Raw genomic sequence first — 15,223 nt, 5'->3', positions numbered from 1 at the left:
ATATCCACCATGTAATTCTCTTCATTCCCTCTAGCCAACCACTTTGGAAATATTTTATTTCTAAAAGTAAGTGAGAAGAATTATTTGATTCATTTAAACAAACATTTACTAACCCTACTGGCTACCAAGCATTGTTCACAGAAGATAACAGAAAATAAAGAAAGCTTCTGCCCCTGAAAAGTCTGGATTACACAGAAAATTGTCAGTAAATGAATGGTCATCTAGTTCAACACCTTTATTTAAGAGGTAAGTCCCAAAGAGGTGAAATAACTTGCTCAAAGTCACTCATCAAGGTTAGTAGTACAATCATCTAGAACCCTCTTCTCCCACCTCCCAGGCCATTATTCTTTCCCATATACCATGATGCCTCAGAGTATTAATGTATATATAATGAGAACTCATATTTATGTTCAAGATCTCCCAAAAGTCTTAAGGTACTTTCAAGCTATTAAATCTTGGGGATTTGCTATGATCATGTGCTTTTGTCAACATACAGAAGTCCTAAGTGAGGAAACTCCTTCTATTAATGTTAGCCTGTACCTTCTCAGCAACTTACATATTTAGAAAGCTGCCTGGAACACTGAAAAATTCAGTGACTGGATTTGCTCAGTATGTTTCAGAAGCAGGACATATCCCACGGTCTTCTTGATTCCCTAAATACTGGGCGATGCTCCCTCTCTTTTTATAAAATCTAAAAAAAAATGTAAAATTCCACTGATACTTTATAGCCTACCATATACTTTCAAAACAATCCAGCAAGAGGAGTGATGGTAACAACATGTTTTTTCTACATATGAGGAAACTAAATCTCAGAGAGTTAAAGTGACTTGCACAGCTTGTAGATATCAGAGCTGCTAGCCTGGCCTGGGTCTCCTTCTGCCCAATCCAGAATTATCCTAAGAATTCCTAAATTATTACCCCAGTGTGGTGCCTAGTTAGCTACTATAGAGTGGAGCATAATTCCTCTTCAGGTTCATGCCCAGGTAATGCTTCCTCACCCCTTCCAAAAGTTATTTTGACTCAATAATCTCTTACGGATAACAGAAAAAATATACCCAGGAGATATGCCAGTGTTTGATCACCAAAATAAAATGAAAAGCCTCCCATGTAGAGATGGCATCTGAGGCATCAAGTAGGTTAGCAATGCGAGTGGTGGAGTGAGTTTGGAGAGGGGTTATGGAAGGCAGAGTTGGAAATAAGTGGAAGCTTTCAAGAACCTGCATTCTAAGATGCAGGGAGGGAAGAATGAAACTATCCCAAGATGTAACAGCCTAGAAGAGCTAATTCTTAGTTTTGGAAACTAAAACTCTCTTCCTCCTCTTTGAGTCCCTCCTTTCTGCCCAGTATGGCTTCTTCCCTGTGAAAGGAATTTGGCCTGTTGGTCTCACCCCGCTGGGCTCTGAAGACAGCTCATAAAGAACACTTGTCCAGAGTTCCTAGCTGGCTTCAATGTGTGCGTGGAGCTAATTGACCTAGCAGGATGCAGACTATCCCATGTCTCACCTTTGTAGCTGATGTCAGAGGTTATTGCCCCCTGCTCCACAGAATACAAATAAACAAGCACTTTCTGACTACATATGCTCAAATTCCTCTCAAGGATATAACTGGTAGGCAGCCGCACCACAAACCCTGAGGCTTTCCAAACTCTTTCTGTTGACAAAAACTGACTTCCAGGCAGGGATGATACGAGAATGAGCAGCTGTTTCTTATTTCTTCCATATTTTCTGTAGAGGGATGTTCTGGGAGGTCGGCTAGACTTGAACAAATTTTGTGTGTGCCTCGGACTCTGGGTGTTTTCTCAGAAGGGTTAAGTTGTGGTTGTGTTGCACAGTTGGAAAGGAAAACAGAAAACTCAGCTCTTTTGGTTTTCTTTTGCTTTGAGCTGGGCAATCCTGCTGCACCATTTAAAGCAGATTTCCCATTAACCACTAAATTGAAAGTCTTCCTAGTAGGCAGTTCAGCAGAAGGGTTTGGTTTTACTGGAGGACCACAAAAATGGCTCTGGCTTCAGGCAGACTGTGGAGAGGGAAGCTTTTAAAGCCTCGTTGTGGTTGGATGGAGAGTGAGACTCATCAGAAAGAGGATGGCTTTTTGGGGTTTTTGGCGGAGGTAACAAGCAGCATTTAAGAATGTGTCTGGGGAGACACACAGCTTCAATTTATGGCTTGGGGAGATTCCTAAAGGACAACCAGCTGTCCAGAATTCTTCGAGGCCTTTAGCCTATCCATTGCTACTTTAGGATCTTGGAAAACCAATAGAGAAAGAAACAAACAAAAACCTCTTAATTCTTTATGAAAAAGCAGACTAGGAAAGAAAGAAAGCATAGAACCGGAAGGGCTTATTATATACACAGAATGACTGCTCCCTCTCCCAAGTGATAATGAAGTCCTTCAAAAGAGATATATTACAAAGATGCAGGACTATTAAAAAGGGATGAGTGGCTTTGCCCCCCTACAGAAAACATAGAGAATGATGACAACACTGTCCAGAGGTGTACTTCCTCCCCTGACTGGCCCACAATCCTAGGCACTAACAATAATGACCTTGTCCTGAGGCATTTCCTTCTTCGTCAGGTTATGTTTCTTGGGATGCCCCCATAGCACACTTCCTCTAACTAGAAGCCACATCTCAGATATTCCTAATCCCCTTTCCAACCACTGCTGCTTGTACCAAATCAGTCCTAGCTACATTGATGCTCTGAGATGACCCTTCCACTGGGAATTTTGGCTGGTATATAGGGCAGCTGCAAGTGGTTTGCCAAGATCTCAGACTCAAGTCTTGAAGAGACCTCAAGAAAAGACCCTCTCTCTACACAAATAACATCCCCAACTAGTAGTGCACAAATCTGAAGGTAGGGACCATTTTCCCCTTCTCTGCCTGCCTTTATCTCTCTCTGTCTGTGTCTATCTGTCTTTTTGTATTTCTCTCTCTAATAGAAGTGCACAGTTTCAGAGTGCAGGGACCTCAAAAGTCATCTACTTTAGACCTATACTTCAACAAAATTTCCTACTGTAGTACACCTAACAAGGGTTCAGTCAGTTTTTACTCAAAGACCCCATTGTATTTATATGGACAGTGCTAATTTTTAGGAACCATTCTCTTACTTCAAGCCTAATATCTTTGAATTCCTGGTAGTTTGAATAGTGGATTAAACATTTTAGATTATTAATAAGTATTTGTTAAATAAATTAGTATATGAAATGATCACTGAGCCTCCACTTGAATGCCTCCAACAATGGAAAAACCACTGCCTCCCGAGACATTCCATTACACTTTTGGATTACTCTAATTATTAGGATGATTATTCTTAAATCAACTCTGAACATTACTTCTTTTCTATCTTTAACCATTACTTCTTGCTCTAAGGTCAATCAGAACAAGTTTAGTCCCTCTTCCAAATGACAACCCTTCACAGACATGTGTCAAGTTCCTTTGAAGACTTCTCTTCTCTAAATAAAATGTTTAAAGTTCTTTCCGATGATCCTTATCTGACAAGATTTCCAGTAATCTGATCATGCTGGTCATATTCCTCTAGATTACTTCCATTTCATCAATGAGCTTCCTAAAATGTTGAAATGGAAACAACAGTAACAACTTACAGAGCATTATTTGCCACTCAAGTGGCTCTCATAGTTCAATCCCTAGTTATAGTTCCTTTTAAGAAATATAATAGAGGAATGGGAAATGAAAAGAACAACACTAGACCTGAAATCAACATTCTTGAATTCAAACTCTGGCTCTATTATTCACTAGTTATATGGTCCTGGCCAGGTCATTTTAACTCTTGGAGCCTCAGATTGCTCATGTATAAATGAGGACAATATTTCACCTACCTCAAAGGGTTATTCTGAATAAATTTCTCTCTAAATTTTAAAATGATATAAAAATTTAGATTATTATTAAAATTAAGCTTGTTGTTCACTTGTTTTAGTCATGTCCAACTCTTTTGGACTCCATTTGGGGTTTTCCTTGAAAAGATGTTGTAGAGTTTTCCCACTTCCTTCTTCTCCAGCTCATTTTGCTGATGAGGAAACTGAGGCAACCAAGGTTAAGTAGCTTCTAGGGTCACATAGCTAGTAAGTATCTGAGGCCATATTTGAACTCAGAAAGATGAGTCTTTATGAGTGTCAGCTGGGCACTCTATCCACTTGATCACCTAGTTACCCAAAATTGAGTTAATCTCACTCAAATTAATTACTTTTTTTATTCATTAGACATTCCTGGAACAATGCATATGCTATTTAAAAAAAAAAGTTTACAGACATAAATGTTAATCTGACTACTATGAAAGTACAAGAAGAAAGCCCAGATCACAACTCTCTCTCCCTCCCTCCCTCTCTCTCTCTCTCTCTTTCTCTCTCTCCCTCTCTCTCTCCCTCTCTCTCTCTCTCTCTCTCTCTCTCTCTCTCTCTCTCTCTCTCTCTCTCTCTCTCTCTCTCTCTCTCTCTCTCTCTCATCTTCTATCTTACAATCAATACTAAGTGTTGGTTCCAAGGTAGAAGAGTGGTAAAGATAGACAATTGGAGTTAAATGATTTATCCAGGATCACACAGATAGGAAGTGTCGGAGGCCAGATTTCCTTGTCTCTAGACTTGACTAGCCATTGAACCACCTTGACACCCCTTAGAATGTGTTTTTTATTAAAGTGGCACCACCCACTGATGACTATCTCTGTTTGTGTGTGACATGCAGCCTGGTGGAAACTATTCATGGAGAAAGAACAATAAATGGTTGGACTTGCAGATGTCAGGGTCTTTAGATTTGTTGCTTGCAATTGAAAAGGAGAAGTAGTAGACACCTTGACTCCGACTGAACTACTGGCCATGTAAAATGAGACTAAAAATGAGAAATGGTAAGAAAAAGAGGGCATTTAGATACATTTTAAGGAAACTGCTGGCCTGAATTGTGGCTGAAATAATGAACTATTAAAACTGCTCCACAAAAGAAAGAAGAAAAAGGACTTATCTTTGGATAACACATATAGCATGAGAAACAATCTTAGAGGGCCTCAAGTCCTATCTCTTAATCTTTCAGATGAAGAAACTGAGGCATAAAGAGAAATGAGGTTATATTTGAACTCTGTAAGATGAGTCTTTCTGACCCCTGGATGAACATGTGGAGAGCTTGATGTTATCTAGTTCGGGAGGGTGCCCACTTACAGAATTACCAATCTCCTATGAATCCTTAATCTTTAAAAATATAGGAATTTATTAAGTGAATGACCACAGGGCAGGTGCTGGTGAAGTCTGCCCTCAACTGGGGAGAAGGGGTCCAGGATTTTTGTACCTTAAAGGAACAGAGACTATGTGACCCAGAAAGGAAGGTAGGGAGAGGGACAAACAAGGAGGATTAGGTGACATTCCAGTGTGATGTACCTTGGGGTCTAGTGTAGAAACACAGGTATACATCATCTATGATATCCTGAACATAAAGGTAGGTGAGCTGCATATCTCAGAGAATCTAGTGATGTTTGAGGTGCAAACAGAAGGTACACATCCTTGCTAAAACCCACATCAAAAACTGGGAGAAATGCATCTAAAAAACATAAAGAAATCCACCTCTCAGAGAATCCTGTATTCATATACTTCTCTCTTTCTTTGCACTAGGGTCAGCTTTCTTCCAGCACCAGTGCTCCTAGGGTCCAGATTCAAGGAATTCCTCATATGGTCTTTCTAACCTAGGATTCCTCTAGAGAGAGGACTCTGAGCCCTCCATTCCAGGCACTCTTTCCACTGTACCACATAGGTACCCCTAATAAAATTAATATCACTCAAATTAATTATTTTTTTTTGTCCAGGAGTGCACAGCTAGAAAAGATATGAATTGAGAACTGAGCCTTGGTCTTCTTGACTCCAAGTCTAGCATTTTATTCACCACATACTACATTACCTCCAGTAAGTTTATGTTCTTTTGGGAAAATAAACCATGTAAACACACATGTATGCACATGATAATTTGAGATGCATGTGAGGGTCAAATCTATCTCTTTTTTCATTGCTAAGAATATGTTATTTTTCCATTTTAAAGTAGAATTTTATTCTTTGTAAAACTGTAAGAGATTTACATTTTAAAATATAACAAAAGATATTGATTTCACCTTATTTAGTAAATAGGGCAGCTAGGTGACACAGTGAATAGAGTGGCTGGGCCTGAAGTCAAGAAGACTCATCTTGTTCAGTTCAAACATGGTCTCAGATACTTACTTGCTGTGTGATTCTAGGCAAGTGCCACTTAACACTGCCTCAATTCTGCATCTGTAAAAATGAGCTGGAGGAGGAAATGATAAAGGATTCTAGCATCTTTGCCAACAAAAACCCGAAATGGAGTCATGGAGAGTCAGATAGGATTGAAACAACTTAACAACATTTAATAAATACAAACACCAGTCTTAGCTCAAAGGTCACACAAAATAGTTTATCAGTCCCTCTTTTAGGAGATGGTACATGAGGTGAGCCTTAAAGGGACTTAGGGATTCAAAGAATGCCAGGAGAGGATAGAAAATATTCCAGGTCTGAGGGACAGATTGCACAGAAAATTGAGGTAAGGGAAAGAGTTCAGGGAACAAATAGGGCAATTTGGCTGAAATATAGAGGGCATGGAAGGAGTAATGTTCAATAAAGTCTGGGAAAGCAGACTAGAGTAAGATTGAGAAGACCTTTAAATGCAAAGCTGAGTTGTCTGTATTTTTTTTCCCTGGAGGCAAGTGGGAGCCAGCAAAAATTCTTTAGCAAGAGAGTCTTTAGCAAGATGATCTAATATACTTTTAGAAATTTTGCTGGTAGCTATGTGGAAGTTGGAGTGGAGAAGGAAAAAACAAGAAGCCAGGTGTTCAAATACTGAGAAATTGTAATTGTCTAGATGAGAAATAATAAGACCTTAAACTAGGTAGCCTTTCAATTGATTTTTGGGTCATTGAAAATTTTACTTCTTTGAATCCTGTTGTATTGCATGATTTGAATCCTGGTAGTCTCACTGAGACAATATTGCTATTAAAACAGGTTCCTCTCCTACTCCCTGTAAAGGAGCAATAAACTCTCATCTTCCTATTCAGTTCAGATCCTGGACCATTGCCTATCTACAATACTTGTCATATATATATATATATATATATATATGCATATATATATATTTATATATTAATGGTGCACTAATTCAATGATTTGTCCATCCAACTGCATGTCATTTTCAAGACAATAGATATCAGTTAGGCTTTGCATTTTTCTTCATCATATGGTGAGCCTAATCTCTTTTGAGTCTTTCTAGAGTTAATTGAGAAAACCCTACAGTGCCATATATCTTGATGCAATCAGCACAATGCTATCTGCAATCAGGGATGTCTGGAGCACCAACTATAGAAGACCCTTCTTCCTTTTTGAATCTTTATAGATGTTCATCATTCATAGTAGTGGATGATGATAAACTTTCCTTAAGCATTTGTGCTAAACTTGGTTTTCTGCTTCTTATCTTAGATGACACTAATAATCAGAAGATTTTTAAGTTATTTTTTGTGATTATCTGTTATTGGATTATTAGCATATTATTAGTTATTGGATGTTATTAGTGGAGAGAAAGCCAGGGCTGAAGATGGAAGAACCTGCATTGAAATCTAACCTTAGACATTTCCTAGCTGTATGACCATGGGTAAGTCACTTAACTACATCTTCAAATGCCTAGCTAGCCCTGACTATTCCTCTGCCTTGGATCCTATGCTTAGTATCTTTTCAATTCTAAGACAGAAGGAAAGAGTTGTTTTTTTTTTTAAACAAAAAATTATGCATGTGAGTTTTAGTGAAAACCATGGCAGTTTTAGGGTGAAGTAAAGGAGAATAATCACAATTTCAATTTATATTCCAAATGGGCAGAAAAGACATGGCCCTTTAGGAAACAAAGGATATTGTTAAATTACAGAACAAGAACATTCTATGCCTAGCATCCATCCTAAAAGTTAGAATGAAGTAATATTACTGAATCTCATAGTCACTGATATCCTTAAAAGCCACCTAAGCCAATTTCTACCAGTTGAGGAAATTACTCTAGTTTTTGCTTGAGGGTCTTTGATGAGGAGAACCATGTACTCTCCTGAGAGAGCCCATTCTACTTTTAGATATAGGTATTTGTTGGGAAATTTTTCCTTATATCTGTCTTTTTGTAACTTCACCTGTTGATCTGGCTAGGTTTGAGTACAATAGGATTTTCACCTCCCTTGGTTACCATAACTGAAGGGAGACAAGGCTGACTGGGGTGGTATCTAGTATCTATTAAGGCTTGAATTAGCTGTCAATACAAAATGGAATGAAAAGTTCCCCTCAATCTCTAGAAGAGTAAACTAGGGAGAGGTAAAAATGATGGAGATTGCCATGTCTTCTCATGTCTTTCCAAAGTCTAATCCTTCAGCATGCTCAAATGAGGGTCAGCATCTTCTTTCTCCCCTTTCTAAGCTGTAAGCCAGAAGTGACTAAAGTGATTGAAGGGCATAAAGCAACTGGAAGACTGACTAAGAGAGAAATTAAGAGCTCTCTCTCTCTTTCCAATTCCTTCTTCAATTCTTACACAGACTGGGAACACTGATTTCCATCTATAAGGAGTAAATCCTATACCAAAAGACTTTAAGACAGGTTATATTCACATACAAGAATTAAGTCACAGAATCTAGGTCTTATGGTCAGACCTAAAAGGGACTTGAGAGACTGCACCATCTAATTCTGCTCATTTAACAGATGAGAAAATTTAGAGCCTTCCAGATTAATTAGCTTAACCAGTGTTCATAGTTGTTTTTCCCCAGACTCTAAGGACCAAACATGAGGACCAAAAATGAGGATCAAAATGACATCATTAGTATTATGTATTTTGACTCATGTATCAACTGGATTTGAGTGAGGCAGAGTTGCACAAAGTCATCAGCCTCCTTCTCTCTTCCAGAGACATTGAAGTCCAATGACAAGACAGAAGTCAAGACGATTGGTCATAGCTCAGGATGCAGAGGTGACTTTGACTTCTTCAAAGATCTAAGTGATTCACAGCATCGGATTTCTCCTCTTTTGTTGCCATTGAAACAGATTGTTCTCATTCTCCCCTTTCACAAGGAAAAGTCTTCACATGTCTGGGATAGATAGCCCCTCACTCACCAACTGGTTTGAGGTTTATTGGTTAACCTCAATGTGTGAGACCACAGGCCAATATAGTTAACCAGGCTATGCACATTCACAGCTTTTTGGAGATACAGGTGAGAGCTGGGTGGCAGATGGCCACCAAAGGAGGAAGGCATACCTGAAAATGAATGGAAGCTCTCACACCAGATATATTAGTGTTCCCTGAACACCAGTGCTCCAGAGTAGCTAGAGAGCTGGGCCAGGAGTCAGGAGGACTTATCTTACTGAGTTTAAATCTGGTCTCGGACCCTTAGTAGTTGTGTGAATGGATAAGTCAATTAAGCTTGTTTACTTTATTTCCCTCTTCTATAAAGTGAGCTGGAGAAGAAAATGGTAGACCACTCCAGTATGTTTCCAAAAAATCCCAAATGGGGTTATAAAGTGTCAGGCATGATTGAAAAATGACTGAATAATGTTGCATAAGATTTGAACAAGATTTGAACCCAAGTCCTCTGCCTCTAAAGCCATTTCTATTACTTCTATACTGTGTCAGTCAGATAAGGTATTGGTAGAATACAAGTTCCTTGACAATAGAGATTGCTTTGTTTTTGTCATTGTGTCCTTAATGTTTATAAAAAAAAACAAACAAACACTGCTGGCACTTAGCATGGGGTTAATAAATGTTTGTTGAATTGAGCTGAATTAATTTTTAAGAAAGAAGCCTTTTATTACCCAAATGGAGAGGGGCTATTTAACTGGTTAAGGCAGTGAACTTGTAAAATAAAATTATTCTTACAACTTCCTGGCATGTATAATTAATGACAAGAAGAAAGCTATCCTTTAATTTATTGTAAATTATTTTCTTTACATAAATAAGCATTACCAGATAACAGGCTAAACTAAAATTGAATTGGTTATACAAGAGCTTGAAGCTGAGACCTTATTGTTTTTACATCTGTGATATGACTGCTTCATTGGATTTCCATCCTATTTCCCCACCCTGCTATGAGGCCTGATTAAAATGGCAGGGATTGAATCTGCATTTTGCAACTTTTCCTTTGCTTATATTGGAGCAGAATGCTGAGGAATTAATTCTAGGAACTAGTGCCAAAAAAAAGAGACTGAGTATTCTCATCTACCAAGGGGAATCAAAGACTATATCATCGAAATGAACATTGAATGTTCAGATTTATTGAATATTTTTCATTTTAAAAGTGAAAAATCTGATCAAGTCACAGCTGACAATATTAAAATGGATTGATAGAGGAGAGTAAAGAAAATGCAGTGATTCAGCAAAAATAAGTTTACACTATCTCAACAAAATGTTTTGTAGAGACTTCTTTTGTGGGTCTGCTAATCCCTCCACCACTTATAAACTTGGTGCCTATGAGACAAAGAGGAATCTTGCTGGGAGATGGCCTTGTGTAATGGAGGGATCTGGAGAAGGAATAGTGATGTTGGAGAGAAAGAAGGAATGGGGTTGAAAGGGTGAAGAGATCCTTCTTTTCCTTCCTTCCTTTTGGTGGGAGATAGCCAAATCCTGTCTCCTTGAAAGGGGAGTATGTCTCCCCAGAGAATGTTTTCTGGAAGATGGAGGACAGGAGATTAGAGAGGGAATGCCTTAGTGAGATGACGAGATGACCCCTCAGAGGAGCCAAGGGCTCCTGAGGTCCAATCTATCCTTGAGAGGCAAGATGGCTTCTTATGCCTCTGCTTCCTCCAGGGACATCAATTATCAGTCTCTTTCAGGATCTTGGGACTATTCAACTACCAAGGAGAGATGTCAGTTCCTTGGGTCAGGCAATCTTGAATCCCTGAGATCTAGAAGTCAACCCCCTCGTGGGGAGAGGTGTGACCCTCCCCAAATCTTCAATCCCCTTAATTGTGTTGTTTAGAGACTGGCCAAGATGTAAATCTTAAATATCAGGTGATTTATAGGGATTTAAGCTGGGAAGGGATGACAAGGATATCAGTAGGAAAGTGGGTAAACAGGGAAGCCCTACAATTACCCCCTCTAGCAGATTGGCCCTCCAAAGTCTAGGGGTTCAAGGCTTCTCAGCCTTGATCTTTCTTTTTTTGACAACTGCCTTTTAGTCCCTACTCTTTAACTAAAACTTGAATATAGGAGTTCAGGGACAGGTAAGGGAGAGAGAGACAGAGAGAGAAATCCTTGGAAGAGATCTGTGGATGGCTACCTTCAAAAGTCCCAATCCACAATCCCACTGAGAACTTTAGACTGCTGTCACGAGAGTTTGAGTGGAGGTATTCAGGGGTTCAGAAAGGACAGTAAATCTCCAAAGAAATAGGTTTCTCCTTAGCTTCAGGGATCCCTAAGCCAGAAGTGAGTTGCCAGTTGGATCTCCAAGCCTCTGTTCCTTCCTTAGAACACTCAGGGTTTTTTTTTTCTTTCCCTTCACCCACTCTTCTTTCAGCAGATCTCATCAAGAGATAATCTCTTATCCATGTAAAATCTCTCTTATCATACACCTGCTAAAATAATTTTCCAGTAGTCCTATTCAGATAGAAGCTATCATTAAATGCACATTTTACATTTTCCTATTAATCTACTTGGGTTCTTAATTAGCCACAGCCTTAAACTCACCCCTTCCCTCCATCAAAATCAGCATTTTAAAAGAGCATACCAAATAATTTTTTATATTAAACATTTATTAATACCTTATTTGGCCTCCAAACCCTTAAGCTCAACAATTGATTGATCATTTATTGAGTGCCTACTATGAATAAAGATGTAGCATTTAAGATAGACCATGATAGATGGAGTGGATTTTGACACATAAAGATAATGCAGGAGAGTACTGTAGGGGGAGGAAACAGAATAAACAAAGGCATGGAGAAGGGCAAGCATGGGATGCATCCAGGGGACAATGAATTGTCTAGTTTGACTGGAGTTTAAGGTAGATATATAAGGTGGAGCAATGGGAAAAACACCATTCCTAGACATAGAGCTGGAAGAGGGAAGAGTCCTTAGAGGCCATCTCGTCCAACTATTTTACAGACAAGGAAACTGAAAGCCCTGGAAATTAAGTGACTTGCTAGAGGTCACTCAAAAAAAAAAAAGAAAGAAAAGAAAAGAAAAGTGGCAGAACTTGAACGTAGTTCATGTGACTCTACAAGTAATATATTTTATTTCCCATATGTTGGAAGGACAGGTTGTGGAACTTAGGCTTTACTCAGTAAACAGAGGCAGAGGCAGAGATGAAATAGAGACAAAGAGGAGAGAAAGAGACAAAGAAAATGAGAGATAGAGAGACTGAGAGAAGTGAGAAAAAAGGGAGGAAGAAAGACAAAAATGGGTGATGGAGGGAGAAATAAAAGGAAAGAAACAAGAGGGGAGAAAGGGAGGAAGACAGAGAAAAAAGGGGAAGGAGAGAGATATTTAGGTTTGGTTTAAGTTATTGACAATTGTATGCATGTTATAAGTATGACAGTTATTCAGGTGGGGTTTAGACTGGGTGCTTTCTGAGAGTCATGTCTCTAAAGTCTGAGACTTGTATTTTCTTTCCTGTTTAAGAAGAGACAAAGGTATGATGGGATTGGAACTGGAGGCCTGAGTTTTTGCTGCTACAGCAGTTTTTACATTTCTGTGGAAAGAGATATGAAGGGTTGGATAGGAGGAACTGGAAAGAAAAGAGATCAGTGGAAGTGACAGTTTATAGAACATACTTTCTAGGAGATTGAATTCAAACCCTGTAGTGACTGGAATATTAGCCTTTCCCTGACTTCCAACTCAGCTTATTAAGAAAACCCAGGACTATGTCTACTCAAAGAAGTTGCTGGATTAATATTGAATGTTTTCTCTCCCTGCTTCTCTTTTGTTTAATTTTATTGCTACTTACATATGGTCAGCATTGGTTATGACTAAGTATATCTTTGATCTTTTCAGCTTGCTTACTGATGGTTTGTATTTTAATTATTGCTCAAATAAAGCTAAGAAACATTTAATTGCGTATTGAATTAGTGCTTTATTTTTAAAAATATATATATGAGATGAAAGCAAAGAATAATTGACTATATTGGCTTCAGCCAGCTGAAAAACTACTATTCTGGCTGTGCAATCAATACATTGCCTAGGAACTCAGAGTATTTTGTGAATTTTTATTTTTAATCTGTATTTTTGAGATTCTTAATTTTGCAGAGAATAGAAAACATGTGAAAATTTGGTCTTTGTTCTATATCAACAGCATAAAAAATAACCTCATTGTCTTTAAGTAGGTGGGTCACTCTATACTAGCAACCTTTGGGTTTTTTCCATAGTTTAAGGTAAGAGAGGAGAGAATAGAGAAACCTCAAGAGCCAGTCCCAATGGTTAGAAACATATGTAGTCTAGTACATCACTTCCAATCACTTCCCAGAAGGGAAGGTAGAAGACTATTCCTCATCTAAATTGGCCTCCTTAGTGACATTTTCTGGGCAACATAAGGAAAATTTTACTACTGAATGAAACTAAACTAAAAGTATAATGGACTTTTAACAATAGCAGATTCTCCTTAATTATATGGCCTCACCAACTCTCACCTCCCATATTGGTCCCCTGTCAGTTTAGGTTAGGTGTAGGAACCAAATAATACATTGTCAACTGATTCAATAGTTATTAAAAGGAAGTTTATTTAGCTATTATCTCAGGTAAACTAGACCCTTTCCCACAAGACGAAGGGTGTGATTACTTGTGCAAGTAAACCTTGGGATATCCCACAAGTCTGAAGGTCTTGAACTCCCTTGGGTAGGCCTTTCCATGCCCTTAAATTACCAGTCAATATGATCATAGGATATTGGGACGTTGCATCAACAAAGACATAGCTTGAAATTTATCACCCTGAGTCCCTCAGGTCTTGGGGACAACTAGGAAGTATCTTTTGGAACCAACAGTCTAACCTATATGGAGTAGGAGGACTCTGAAAGATATAGATTCTATATATGCCTCCAGAAATCATCTTATAGATTCCTTCTTTTGAGAAACATGTGTTTCAAAGAAGAGTTTAAAGACTAAGAAAATCCTGGTACAGTGCTAAGAGCAGAATCTGTAGCTAGAGAACCTGGATTCAAATTCTAATTTCTACACTTTCACTTTGCTCTTCAGTTTCTCTCTCTATAAAGTGAACAGTGAAATATGTGGTCTTTGAGACTTCAACAAAAGGTGGTAATTCACTAAACATTATTAAATCACAATTCAGTGAGTGAAGTGTGTGAAAAAAAAAACAAAGAAAAACTGAAAAAAAAATAGTTCCAGCCCTGAAGAAGCTTCCATTCTTCTCTATGCACTAACTTGTAGGGTGAAATCTTGAATTTGTTCAGACTTATAAGTATCTAGAGAACAATTGATAAAAAAAATAGAGCTCCAGTTTTAAGTTGTGCCAGTAACAAGTTTGGACCTAGACTAGAGGATAATGGAGCAGGAAGTACTGCACAGAGTGCCCAGTGACTTGTTCCCCTTGTGTTCACTGTCTTGTGCCATGAGCAGTGACCTGGAGGCAGCCAGCAAGTTTGCTAAAGTTAAAGAAACCATCCAACAGGACCTCAGTATTACTTCCCTGTCGGATATCTATAACATCTGGTTTAATAGGTCTTCCAAGAGGAAGTTGTAGGCACAGTGGCAAAGAAATAAAGTACTTCAGTGAGGGCAGTCATAAAGGAGCGATCTTACAGCCACCAGCCAAGAAATTAGCCACCAAATCATTTGGTGTGTCCCCTGAGAAATAAACCATTCCAGCCAAAAGCAGCAGAAAGTAATAGTAGCTAGCAGCAATGCAATGATCCAGGGCAATTTTGAGGGACTTATGAGAAAGAACACTATCCACATCCAGAGAGAGAACTAGAAGAAGAACTACTCTAGGGAGTAGAAATGCAGAAGAAAAACATATAATTGATCACATGGTTCGATGGGGATATGATTGGGGATGTTGATTTTAAATAATCACTCTATTGCAAATAGTAATAATAAGGAAATTGGTTTTGAACAATGATACCTATAAAACCCAGTGGAATTGCTCATTAGCTCCTGGAGGGGGAAGGGAGGAAGGGAGAGAAAGAATATGAATCATGTAACTATGGGAAAATATTTTAAATTAAGTATTAAATAAATATATATTTTTAAAAGTGTAAAAAGAAAAAAAAAT

General features: G+C 38.5%; 1 long non-coding RNA gene across 4 annotated transcripts in view; it reads left to right on the top strand.

Annotated features, from left to right (window-relative positions):
• The window catches only part of LOC103104912 (uncharacterized), a 32,056-nt gene extending 19,004 nt beyond the window's left edge, over positions 1-13,052 (top strand). For all 4 annotated transcript variants that reach the window (XR_008912895.1, XR_008912896.1, XR_008912894.1 and 1 more), the window contains 2 exons: positions 35-246; positions 8,920-13,052. This is a non-coding gene — a long non-coding RNA (uncharacterized LOC103104912). The remainder of the gene's footprint in view (positions 1-34; positions 247-8,919) is intronic.
• Positions 13,053-15,223: the final 2,171 nt, after the last annotated feature.

The sequence above is a fragment of the Monodelphis domestica genome, chromosome 6 (assembly GCF_027887165.1).
Source record: "Monodelphis domestica isolate mMonDom1 chromosome 6, mMonDom1.pri, whole genome shotgun sequence".
NCBI lineage: Eukaryota > Metazoa > Chordata > Mammalia > Didelphimorphia > Didelphidae > Monodelphis > Monodelphis domestica.
Note: the sequence above shows the minus strand (reverse complement) of the source record. Positions and strands in the feature narration are given on the sequence as shown.